This window comes from Pongo pygmaeus, chromosome 11 (assembly GCF_028885625.2).
Source record: "Pongo pygmaeus isolate AG05252 chromosome 11, NHGRI_mPonPyg2-v2.0_pri, whole genome shotgun sequence".
Taxonomy (NCBI): Eukaryota; Metazoa; Chordata; class Mammalia; order Primates; family Hominidae; genus Pongo; species Pongo pygmaeus.
The window spans coordinates 135,045,995-135,058,887 of record NC_072384.2 but is presented as its reverse complement, the minus strand read 5'-3'; the positions used below and the strand labels follow the sequence as shown (position 1 = coordinate 135,058,887).

Below are 12,893 nucleotides of genomic sequence, written 5' to 3'. Positions count from 1 at the left end.
CTCCCCTCTCTGCCTCTGTCATCACATGGCTTTCTGTTCCATATTTCTGTGTTTCTGTGTTTCTGTGTCTTCACATGGCCTCCTTAGAAGGACACCAGTCATTAGATGGGGATCCGTCCCAATCCAGTATGACCTCATCTTTGCTTGATTATATCTGCAAAGACCCTGTGTGCAAAGGCCAATTTCGAGGTCCCAGGTAGACATAAATTTTGAAGGAACATTATTCAACCTCGTAAAATGTTCAACACTCTCATAAGTGGGAGTTGAACAATGAGAACACATGAACACAGAGAGGGGAACCTCACACCCCAGGGCCTGTCGGGGGGTGGGAGGCAAAGGGTGGGAGAGCATTAGGACAAATACCTAATGCATGTGGGGCTTAAAACCCAGATGACAGGTTGATAGGTGCAGCAAACCACAATGGCACATGTATACCTATGTAACAAACCTGCACATTCTGCACAGGTATCCTAGAACTTCAAGTAAAATTTTTTTTAAAAAAAGTTCAACATTTCACTGTTTTTTTGTTTTTGTTTTTGTTTTTGTTTGTTTTGTTTTGTTTTTTGTTTTTTGGCTTTTTGGCTTTTTTTTAATGAGACCTTTTATGGAACCAAAAAACCAAAGGAAGATGTCATTATAAATTAACAATAGAGGATCTCTCCTTGGGTGCTGCACAAGAGCAGAGTATGAGTCTGCGGCCGAGGAAGTCATGGCAGGACAAGCGTTTAGAAAGTTTCTTCTACTCTTTGACAGAGTATTTGTTGAAAGGATTGCCACCACAACTGTAACCAAATGAGGCATTATGCTTCCGGAAAAATCTCAAGGAAAAGTATTGCAAGCAACAGTAGTAGCTGTTGGATCAGGTTCTAAAGGAAAGGGTGGAGAGATTCAACCAGTTAGCATGAGAGTTAGTGATAAATTTCTTCTTCTAGAATATGGAGGCACCAAAGTAGTTCTAGATGACAAGGATTATTTCTTATTTAGAGATGGTGACATTCTGACTGGGCACGGTGGCTCATGCCTGTAATCCCAGCACTTTGGGAGGCCAAGGTGGGTGGATCACCTAAGGTCAGGAGTTCGAGCCCAGCCTGGCTAACATGGTGAAACCCCATCTCTACTAAAAATACAAAAATTAGCTGGGCGTGGTGGTGTGCACCTATAACCCCACTACCCGGGAGGCTGAGACAGGAGACTGGCTTGAACCCAGGAGACGGAGGTTATAGTGAGCCAAGATCACACCATTGCACTCCAGCCTGGGCAACAGAGTGAGACTCTTTCTCAAAAAAATAAATACATAAAAAAGAGATGGTGCATTCTTGGAAAGTATGGAGACTGAAATAAGTCACTATTGAAACGACATCAACTTCAAGCTGCCCATTCCACTGAAGTTCTGAAATCTTTAATCATGTAAATAATTTCCAGATCTGTCTTTTGTAATAAACTAATGACAACTAATGACAAAAAGTAGAGAGCGTAGCTAAATCTATTCAGTCTATCCTCAATTCAAACTATCCCTCGTGCTTCTAGTTGTTCCTTTTGTCAATCTGTCCTGTTTTCATTACGTGTTGTTCTTCCTTACATTTTCTATTTCTTCTTTGAAGTCACTTTCATAACTTCAAACATACTTATTTTTTAATCTTTTAAGATAATTTTGTTACCTCAATATCTTGAATTGCTACAGGGGCATTATCAACCCAGGGCCAATTTATATGTTACAAGCTTAACTTAGAGTTTCCTGCCCCATGCAAGTAATTTAAATTCAGACTTTTTTTTTCTTTTCTGAGCCCTGGGTAGCAGCACATCGATGGGTTGGTTTTGTTTCTTCTTCATTGAAGGTGGTGAGTTTCAAAGATCTCAGCTTTATGTAAAGCTCTCCGTTCCAACTCTACCCCAAACCTCCTCTCCTGTCTTCATGTGGATGCTAACTTAAAACTCTATTTCTGGGTCAGATAACTCCCTGCTCTCAGCCCTGATGACTACACCTTTGACACACACTATATTGGTATGGCTTTTAATTTTCTCTTTGTTTCTAGCATTTGAGAATCTCTGTCTTTGTTAATTCAACTATGTATTTTAAATAAACTTCATACTTTATCTAACATTTGTAGATATTTGTAGCTGGGGAAAACTAACTTTAGTTGATTCTACTGAGTAGACAGGACTGGAAATCCAGTCTCTGGGGTTTATTAAAAGCAACGTAACTGGCTCTCCTGGATGCTAGCTCTCTGTTCAAGTTGAATTTAGTGTCAATCATCCAGAAAATGTCCCGTTTTTCATGTGCGAAGTCTGCTTATAGTTAATAGACCAGCCTAGGTTCTTCATTTAGTTCAGTGAACTCCTCAAAATGTGGTTTCAATATTGAAATAATTGCATATCACTCTGATTTTACTCTTTTCTCTCTCTGCTAGGAAACTGGAGAGGAGTGAATCTTACAGACAATAGACAGATGTTTGAAATACTTAGAACATAGTTGGTTTTTCTTTTTGTTTTTGTTCTGAAATGGAGTCTTGCTCTGTTGTCCAGGCTGGAGTGCAGTGGTACGATCTTGGGTTGCCGCAACCTCTGCCTCCCAGGTTTCAGCGATTCTCCTGCCTCAGCTTCCCAAGTAGCTGGGACTACAGGCACGTGCCACCCTGCCCGGCTAATATTTTGTATTTTTAGTAGAGACAGGGTTTCACTGTGTTGGCCAAGATGATCTTGATCTTCTGACCTCATGATCATGCCTTGGCGTCCCAAAGTGCTGGGATTACAGGCATGAGCCACTGTGCCTGGCCAGTTGTTTTAATTCTAGGTTCTAGATACATGGGAAGTGGAGGAAATGCTGGACAAGAAGGCACAGTTAGATGGTAGACCCACCTCTGTCAATAACCAGGCCCAGTTTTAACTCATTGTTTTTCACTTGTAGAATAAGAGTGTTGGACAAAATACCTTATAGGCTCCTTCTAGCTCTTACGTGATTTGTAAAGGTTTGGGGTGAGGGTAAACCGGGCGGTTAAAGTCTGTGTAGTCTGAAAGCCATGCAGGGGCTCTGACGGGCTTATCCCTGTCCCCGAAGCCGATGCCTGACATGCTACTTTCCCAGGGCTTAGTTCTAGCCTGTTTCTCTTGAGGCTGTCTTGGCATTCACCCATGCTCTTGGTTGTTATTTTTTACTCTCTGCCCCTGTGAAAATGCACCTGCTCTTGTGGCTTCACTGGCCACTTTCTCAATCCTGGCTGTCTTCTCTATGTTCTTGTTCACTGTATCCTATGGGTCTGTTTCTTTCTGGCTACTTCCAAATATCTACAAAATTCCTCACATTCCTGAAGAAACCCTGCCAGCCTTTCCCTAGTGTCCTGTCTCTGAGGATACCACCTTGCTTGGTGAGAACTGTCATAGATCTAGCCTCTTCATTTACCAACGCCTACCAAGCCACTTTTCTTGTGAAATGTCTCATATGCACATTTTGTGCATTCAATAAATAGGTTTTGAGTTAGGCGGGGCACTGTATTGGACATGGATTAAATATAAAATAAAGAAAGCAGATCTCGGCCAGGTGCAATGGCTCATGCCTGTAATCCTAGCACTTTGGGAGGCCGAGGCAGGTGGATCACCTAAGGTTAGGAGTTCCAGACCAGCCTGGTCAACATGGTGAAACCCGGACTGTACTAAAAATACAAAAAAAATTAGCCAGGCATGATGGTCGGCGCCTATAGTCTCAGCTACTCGGGAGGTTGAGGCAGGAGAATTGCTTGAAACCCAGAAGGCAGAGGTTGCAGTGAGCCGAGATCGTGCTACTGCACTCCAGCCTGGGCGACAGAGCAAGACTCTGTCTCAAAAAGAAAAAAAAAAAGAAAACAAATCTCTGTCTTCATGAAGGCTGAGGTAGAAAAGGAGCAGGCAAACAAGCTCATCATGGCTCATGATAAGAAAAATAAAACAGGCGTGGTAGTGAGTAACAGGGCTGGTTATTTTTGGTCAGTTACTTAAGGGGTCTCTCTGCAGAGAGCTGAGGTCTAAGAGGTAAGAAGAGAGTTACAGTTACAAGTGCATCAATAAAGCCTACACACACACACTCTCTCTCTCTCTCACACACACACAAAGATATTTGCCGATTCATGAATTGAAATAAGCAGCAGTTGACATTGAGTCTACAGCCAAAAAATAAAATAAAATAAAATAAAATAAAAATAACAGTAAGACTTTGCAATTAGCTTTGCCAAAGGTAGAGAACACCCTGATTCTAGGTGATGGATCAGACCTGGTTCTAGGAGTAGAAAAATTCTTCAAGAAGAATAAGAGCAATTGATCCATTATGGGGGATTAAATGCCCTCTTGGGAACATTAAGCACTATATGTCATGATTTTATAATCATCCCCCAAGCTTCCATCTGTAGTTCAACCTTTGAGTGAGCTCCAGCTGAAGGGTGGTTCAGTTCTCAGCAAATACTATGAATCACAAGAGATAAGTTCACCCTCATCCTGGTGCAAATACTTTTCTTATGAGTTAGGATTTGAGGAGCTAGCTTTCTTAGGGCCTGCATATCCTTGTATTTTGGGTTTGATTTGTAAACCCTGAGATTATATTTTTCAAGTGATCCCTTTGGAATGAACACCTGGGTCCCCTGGAAGCTGAAAAGCATAGCACAAAAGTCAACATCACTTAACAGGCTGTTTGGTTCTCGATCCCCACCTTCACTCTGCTCCCAGCTGCGTTTATCTGAAGAACAACAGAGCCCAGGAGGAGGCGGCAGCCAAAGACCTTTCTTCCAGGATTTTGAGTCAGGTCCCAGAAATGTTCTAGAAACCAAGGACACCCAAATCCATGCAAGGAAGCCAATTATGCTCAAGGAAAACCAGAAAAAGACAGGGACCCTGCTCTACAGGCCGTTAGCAGGTCACAGCAAATATCAAGACAAGAGCATGAAGTGATTCAAGAATTTCAACTGGCCTTCCCTGCAAGCTCTTAACAGGGAAACCCAGTATAGGGACCACCAGGGCTCTGCCCTCTTGCTGTTGACCTCACCACATAAGAGCTAATTAGATTCTGCTTCCTCTGTGGTTGGTGTTATCTGTAAAGAATGAGCAGAACATTGGCGCTAATGCCATTCAATCCATTATGAGTTCCACAGTTTGGCCATGAACAATGGTGGCTGAAATGGCATGCAGATGCAAAAAGCTAGGACCTGGAGGCTGAGGCAGCCCTGTGAGACTGGGTGCTGCTGGGCCATCCCTAAGAACGGCCATGTGGAGAACCTTTCTGAGGAAAGAAAAACTAGAAGTCCGAAGGCCATTGGGTGCCCAAGTCTTAGATAATGTGAAGGCATGAACATGGGGTTGCAGATGATGGTGCCATCAAAGTAAACTAGTCAGCCTCCTGGGTGGCGTAGTGAAGCTTTAACACATCATGCAGCCAACAGCAGGTGCCTGAGTGCAGTGTTTAAGGGAAGAAAATTCATTCACCTATTTTATTCAGACTCCAAAGAGGAGTCTATGTAATTAAGAGACTGAGAATTACACTAGGGACCTCCTATAGACATGTTTGTGAGAGGCTGCCCAAAGCCAATTAGCATAATAAATCAGATGTGCAGGAACAGTGAGCTCACATGTGTACATGTTTGTCAAAGAGGATCATGGTGGTCTTTCATCTTTCAATCCTATTCAGATCTTGGGCAAGTAAAAAGTCAACTAGAGGAATTTTTTTTCTTAAATATACATGTACATATGCATTAGAAAGGTAAAAATAAATCCTATAAAATGTACTTTTTATTCTCTCTCTTTCAAGAATTAAACTTACCACATATAAAAACAAGTTTTGGGCAGGGGGGTGTGGGTTGTGTCTTTTGTTTTTTGTTCTCAAAACCCAAGCAAACATCAGACTATGAAAAAGGAATTCAAACAGAGTAAGTTTCCATTCCTTCACCCACAGTGCACCAAATTTCCCCCCCAAGACTCACCTCCCTCTTAGCCAGGCACTGAAAAGACAAGAACTCTGCCTTCAGGTCTTCTCTGGGAATATGGGAAATGACGGCAGAGCATCCTGGGCTCAGAAATCAGTCATGGCACGCGGCACCTGCATGCCCTCACCAAATTTAACCTGTCCTCCCCGGCACCTGCGTGCCTTCACCAAATTCAACCTGTCCTCCCCGGCACCTGCGTGCCCTCACAAAATTCAACCTGTCCTCCTCAGCTCCATTGTCAGCCACCCTCCCTCCCACTGCCCTGAAGATGGAAATATACCCAACCTTCAAGCCCCTGTCGCTCCAGCTCGCAAAGTTTTGGGCTGAAGATCCATTATGAGACAAATGAGATGTTTATCTCCACTTACACAGCCTACGGCTTGTGTGTTGAGAAAGATATTGAGCCAACAAAATGATCTGCAACACAAAATTCTATTCTCCTCTTCACTCTTTATTGTTAAAGCGCTTATTTCATTGGTTTCAAGCTGCTTTAAAAGGAGTGAATGTGCAGGTAAGGAGATTGGACTGGGTTGGAGTGTCTGTCCCTGCAGCTGGGTCCTCCAGGCACAGACACATGTTTGTAAGATTAAAAAGGCCATTGCAAGGCCAGGCATGGTGGCTCCCGCCTGTAATCACAGCACTTTGGGAGGCTGAGGCAAATGGATCGCTTGAGGTCAGGAGTTCAAGACCAGCCTGGCCAACATGGTGAAACCCCACCTCTACTAAAATACAATAATTAGCTGGGCATGGTGGCAGGTGCCCGTAATCCCAGCTACTTGGGAGGCTGAGGCAGGAGAATCGCTTGAACCAGGAGGCGGAGGTTGCAGTGAGCCGGGATCACACCATTACACTCCAGCCTGGGCCACAGAGCAAGACTCTGTCTCAAAAAAAAAAGAAAAAATGCTGTTGTGGTTCCCAGATATGAGTCCCCAACATGCTCTTGCTATAACCCATTGGATTAAAAAGAGTCCTTCCCTTTGGACTGTGGGTCCAAAGCTTTGCCCCATTTTTCTTTTTCCATTGCTGCTATTCAAGTCCTAAATGGCAGTTTCTTGAGAGGTTAATTGGTAGTAGGCCAGCATTAAAAAAGTCAGAGGGGGCAGGAGTGCTGTGGTCATGGATTTCTGAAAAGCCATATTAACATATTAACAAAGTTAGATGCCTGTCTTTATTGCAGAGCTCGGGAGCCTTTATACGCTCAGGTCTTTTCAAATCCCCAGTGGAACTCTGCTGCGGTTTTTCTCAGTTTGACCCCAGCGCCTTTTCTTTCCTGTGGAATGTCATGGGATTAGCATTCCTCGCGGTACTTAGGGAGACGTGTTTTCTAGCAGTCTGGGTCCCAGAAGGGCAAATCAGGTAATCAATCAACAGGAAAATACACAAATATGTTGCATGTCAAGTTATCATCAATTTTAAAATGTTATTGATGATATTTTTAATCAGTTTATTTATTTGTACTAAACCTATTTCTACTGACAGAACTCCTCAATTCCCACTAGCCCCATTTCAAGTGCTCAGGAGCTACATGGAGCTCCCTGGCAGCCGGATTGGACATGCAGAGCTTGATGAAGCGGATAAAAGATGTTCAGATTTAGACCCTTGGAGGGAGAGAACACAGAGGGCTTTGTGACCTTTTAATGAGGCACAAAAACACCCCTGAGACTTTCCTTTTCCCACCCCTTCTCTATTAATCCTCTTCAACAACATGAATTTCCACAGTGAGTTGATGGTTTACCCCTACCTGCCTCAAAGGAATTTTGAGATTAAAAAAAAAGAAAGAAAGGAAAACAGAGCTTTGGCTCAGCACTCAGGACCCATCCGAGGTGGTCGCAATTAAAAACAAAAGCAGCCACTGTGATTTGGTCTCGCTTGTACCGTAGTAACATGTGATCTATTTCAGCAGCAGCCATAGCGTTTGTTTTGGAGACTTCAGTCAGAAAATAAACGTAACGCATGTGTGAAAAGAAAGAAGTGTGTGGAACTCTGAGAAAGTCTTATCTTCTGAACACGAGTGCCCGAGGACAGAAGCCCCCATCTTTTAACAAAGAAAAGTCCATTGTTCATCATTTTGTGAAATGTGAAAACTAACATGATAAACAATGATTCATTTTAATGGACCGAAAAATAACTTGCATAGACACTGGAGGCCAAGAAAAGAAAAAAAAAAAGAAAGAAAGAAAAGAAAAAGCATTATCCTTTTATCCATTTAAAGAAAAAAAAGCAAAATACATCCTATTATCAGCTCTCAATAGAGGATTAACAGGCATAAGCAGAAGCTTTGGGAAGGCTGCTGTTTCAGAAAAACTTAACAGGTTTTTGAAAAGAAGAATTCCAACCCCCTGAACTCCCACCCTCTTGTGTACACAATTGGAAGAATGGCACGCCCAGATCTGATGGTGATAACTTTTATTTGCAAAGAGATGGGTTAGAAATGGCCAGCGGTTGGGGGCAGATTGGAGATGGGAGGGGAGCTCATCAAAGGGCTTCAGTTAGTTGTAGGTAAACAGGCCTTGTCCCCTGACACTGTTCTTTTCCTTGCAACCCATCAAAAGATGTATCTGAATGGTGACTGGACCCAGGGGTGCTGGGGCGAGGGTGTCAGGAAGCCGCTTTCGGGAATCAGCCATCCTACTGCTGTTCCTGTAAGGATTTCTGTTACTCTTTAAATCAGCAAGTGGAGACTAGGGCATTCTAATGTTGCAAACATTAAACAGTCAAGCTACCACTTAAATTTTCTGCTGCAAAAGAAATTTCAACCACTGACTAGTTAAGGGGAAGGATCTCCCCTACCCTGTAATTCCCATGGCTAAAACGCTTGACATTTCTTATTTCAGACTGGAAGATTCTGTAGGCTGTCCGATTTAGGTAAATGGCGCTGTCTTTGGCTTTCGTTATGATGCTCAGAAGTGAGAGCCGCTGCAGTTTGACCCCCTCTCCCTGGCTGTGGGCTTTGCTGTGACACAAGGTAAAGTGAGGAGTCAGTGCTGCCCTGGGACCGAGCCCAAGCATATGGCTACACTGTGGCTTAGTGTCCGGGGGCTGCTTTAACAAATGACCGCAAACTGGGTGTCTTCAAACAACAGAAGCTCTTCTTCTGGAGTTCTGAGGGCCAGAATTCCAAAATCAAGGTGTGGGCAGGCTAGGTTCCTTCCAGAAGCTCTGGGAGAATGTTCCAACTGTCTCCTGGCTTCTGGCAGTGCCAGGATTCCTTGGCTCTCTTTGGTTCCTAGATGCTGCACTCCAGTCTCTGTCTCCGTGGTCACATGGTATCCTCTCTGTGCCTCCCTGCGGCTTCATGTGGTCTTCTTATAAGGACACCAGTCACTGGATTTAGGACCCACCCTAAATCCAGGAGGACTTCATCTGCGAGAATGACATACACAAAGAGCCTATTTCCAAATAAGTTCACATTCTGAGGTTCTGGGTGGACAGGTATTTGTCAGGACACTGTTTAGCCTAGTCCATCCTCATTCTTCTACTCCAAGATGAAATTTTCCTAAACTTCCAATAGCTATTTTTATCATTGCAGATTTTATTACCTTGACAAAAAAAAAAAAAAAAAAAAAACCCAACTCCGCTAAACTTTTCACTGCTTTTGAAAAGCATTGCCTGTGGCTCAGGGAGAAAGCTAGAAGAATATAAAGCAAGCAGCTGCATGACATGTCCATGGGACAGGCCTGGGCGTGGAGCGAGGGCTCCAGAGACAGGAGGGAAGGGAGAGCTGACCTCGCCTGCCTTCTGTGGAAGGAGGAGGTGGGAGGCACACAGGGAGTGCCTGGGAGCCAAGTAGGCCTGGACTTGGATCCTGGGGGTGTGAGGAGACCGAGGCAACCAGAAGGCCTCTCAGAGACAGGACCAAGAGCAAACTACGTGGAAGCTCCCAAGGCCATGTGCCGCCAGGAGGGTCACCTTCCCAGGAGCGTAGACTCTGCTCTGCAGGGCTTTGGTTTAGTGCAGGTGCAGAGGCTGGGTGGAGAGAGGAAGCTTCAGAGCAACTCCACACCCACAAGGCCAGCCTCCCTTCCTCACTCCTGACCCGTAGCCTGAGGCTGCTGGATCATTAGCCATTGTGGGCCAGCAGTGTGTCTTGCTCTGCCTTTGCAGCTGCATAAAGAGCGTGAGAAGCCACAGTAAATGGTAACTTAAACAGAAAAAGGAAGTCCCGGAAGATGGGCATGCTCTTTAAAGGAACATGAAGGAAAAGCCCACATAACCCCTGACAAAGACTCTCTCCTTGACCAAACTTTAGTCAGGTTTCTGCAAGCCCTTGACCTTGGTCCCCGTCCTTGCTGGGCCTGCAAAGCTCAGTTTCAACAGGGATCCTGCTGCCAGTTTATTGAGAACCCTTGATCCTCGATATCCGATCACCGTGGCCTACCTTCAACAAGAATCCCCTTGATCAGTTTAGCAAGAACCCCGACCCTGAAATCATCTTCATCTGGTGAAACCCCTCAACCTGCTGTAAATATCCCCTTGTTCTTTTTTTTTTTTTCTTAATTTTAATTTTATAATTTTTTTGGTAAGGAGTCTCACTCTGTGACTAGGCTGGAGTGCAGTGGTCCAATCTCGGCTCACTGCAACCTCCGCTTCTTGGGTTCAAGTGATTCTTCTGCCTCAGCCTCCCTAGTAGCTGTGACTACTACAGGCACCTACCACCACCCCTGGCTAATTTTGTATTTTGGGTAGAGATGGGGTTTCACCATGTTGGACAGGCTGGTCTTGAACTCCTGACCTCAAGTGATCTGTCTGCCTCAGCCTCCCAAAGTGCTGAGATTACAGGTTTGAGCCACCACATCTGGTGCCTTGTTCTTGTATTGGGAGTTGAGCCTGATCTCTCTCCCCTGTTGTGACAATGTGGACACCGATTGGAATTGTCCGGAATAAAGTCTTACATACCATTTTAGAAAGTATCCGCCGGGCGCAGTGGCTCATGCCTGTAATCCCAGCACTCTGGAAGGCTGAGGTGGGCGGATCACCTGAGGTCAGAAGTTCAAGACCAGCTTGGCCATAGTGAAACCCCATCTCTACTAAAAATACAAAAAATTAGCCGAGTGTGGTGGTGTGCACCTGTAATCTCAGCTACTCGGGAGGCTGAAGCAGGAGAATTGCTTGAACCCAGGAGGCGAAGGTTGCAGTGAGCCAAGATCACGCCATTGCTCTCCAGCCTGGGCAACAAGGGCAAAACTCTATCTCGAAAAAAATAAAAATAAAAAAAAAAGTATCAGAATAATTTTTTGTTTTACACCCTCCCCAGCCCCACCCCCTGTCAGGGAACATTTAAGTACAGAAATTAGAGCTCCATACTAGACAAGCCTTCTCTTCAGTACAGAGAACTTCTGTCCTTGGCCACACTCCAGTGAGGTCTGTAAGTCCTGCCCCTGTTCCTGGACCCACAGGCTTCTGTGGAAAGCCCCCACTCATAGGTGGCCACAGCAGAATCAATGGAGGAAGGAAGCCTGGCAAGCTGGTTCAGCACGTGGTCGACTGAAGTCTCATTTCCTTTTTATTTTCTTTCTAGTGCTCCTTTCAAAATCATATCGCTCTCCTTTAGAACACAACTTCTTTTTTTAACCCTAAGTCTAACGTGGAAAGAATTTGTTTAGTTTGCAGTGGTGCTGTGGCATGAACCTTCTGTGGGGTGATTCACACACCCCGGGCTGCTGACTTGCATGGGGCAGGGACAGGGAATGTTAGCTGGGGGAGCTTGCTTGTGTGTTTTCATTGTAATGAGATGTAATAAAAAGGCAATATATCAGAATGTAAACTCTCAATATCAGTCTTTAATTCAGCAGTCTTTTTTTCTATAATAAAGTATATTTGTGTTTGTTAACAGAAGGAGGAGGTGGAAAAACATAAAGCACGTGCAAGTAAATGTTTAAATTACAGGTGAAACTACCTACAGAGGCACTACCCTAACATGCTTAAGGATGCTTGAGAAAGCCCTGACCCTACAAAAAGGCGTAAGACCCGTGGCAAGAATGAAGGAGTCAAGCAATGTGAAAAGCTCCTGAAGCCCAAGGTTCTCTTCCCCAGTTTTGAGTCGTCTTAATATAGAGGACTGGGCTTTAGGACATTCCGTGAGATCTTGACTTACTGTGTTCTGTGTCTCGAAGCTCAATGTGAAGCAGATCTTACTTGCACTTCTAAAAGGAGGCATGTTGATGCAATGGAAAAAGATCTGATGCAGTAAGACTCAGAGCCCTAAGATTCTCTCTGTCACTAACTGCCACTGCAAGCTTTTGTGAGGATGGAAAGGTCTTTGCAGGGTGCCTGTACACAGAAAGTGTCTCTAATAGGAAAGAACATGTTGTTGGAGCTTACCATTCTAGTGCAGCTTCCCTAACAACAGCACCAGTGGGACCATCTGTCCAGATGCCCAGCCCTGTCCTTCTGAACATCCTAGATTCTTTGCACCCTCCAATCAATGTCCCGTGAGCTTTTTTCCTGCTAAAGTTAGCCCGAGATAATTTCCCTTGCTTGCAACCTAAGAGTCTTGCCTTGGTCAGTTGCTGTATTTGTTCCCTGTGGCTGCTGTAACAAATCACCATCAACTTGGCAGCTAAAAGGCAACAAAAATTTCTTCTCTCACAGTCTGGAGGCCAAATATCCAAAATCAGTTTCACTGGGCCAAAATCAAGGTGTGGGTTGGGCAGGGCTCCCTCCTGAAGATCTAGGGAAGAATCCATCCCTTGCTTCTTTCAGGTCCCAGGGGCCGCTGCATCCCTTGGCTTGTGACCACATCACTCCAATCTCTGCCTGTGTGGTCACATCACCTTCTCCTCTCCTGTGTGTGTTGACTCTCCTTCTGTCACTCTTTTATAACGACCTTTGTGATTACATTTAGGGAGTACCAGGCTAACTCAGGATAATCTCCCCATCTCAAAATCCTTAACCTAATCACACTTGCAAAGACCCATTTTCCATATAAGGTAACATTTATGGGACACAGGAGTT

The 12,893-nt window shown here is 44.5% G+C and overlaps 1 long non-coding RNA gene and 1 pseudogene across 1 annotated transcript; both read left to right on the top strand.

Moving 5' to 3' along the window:
- Positions 1 to 709: 709 nt before the first annotated feature.
- LOC129031629 (10 kDa heat shock protein, mitochondrial-like) lies at positions 710 to 1,842 on the top strand (annotated as a pseudogene).
- Positions 1,843 to 1,892: 50 nt separating this feature from the next.
- On the top strand, positions 1,893 to 11,972 carry LOC129031889 (uncharacterized). The gene is made up of 3 exons (XR_008501140.1): positions 1,893 to 2,002; positions 6,170 to 6,450; positions 11,826 to 11,972. It is a non-coding gene; the product is annotated as an uncharacterized LOC129031889 (long non-coding RNA).
- Positions 11,973 to 12,893: the final 921 nt, after the last annotated feature.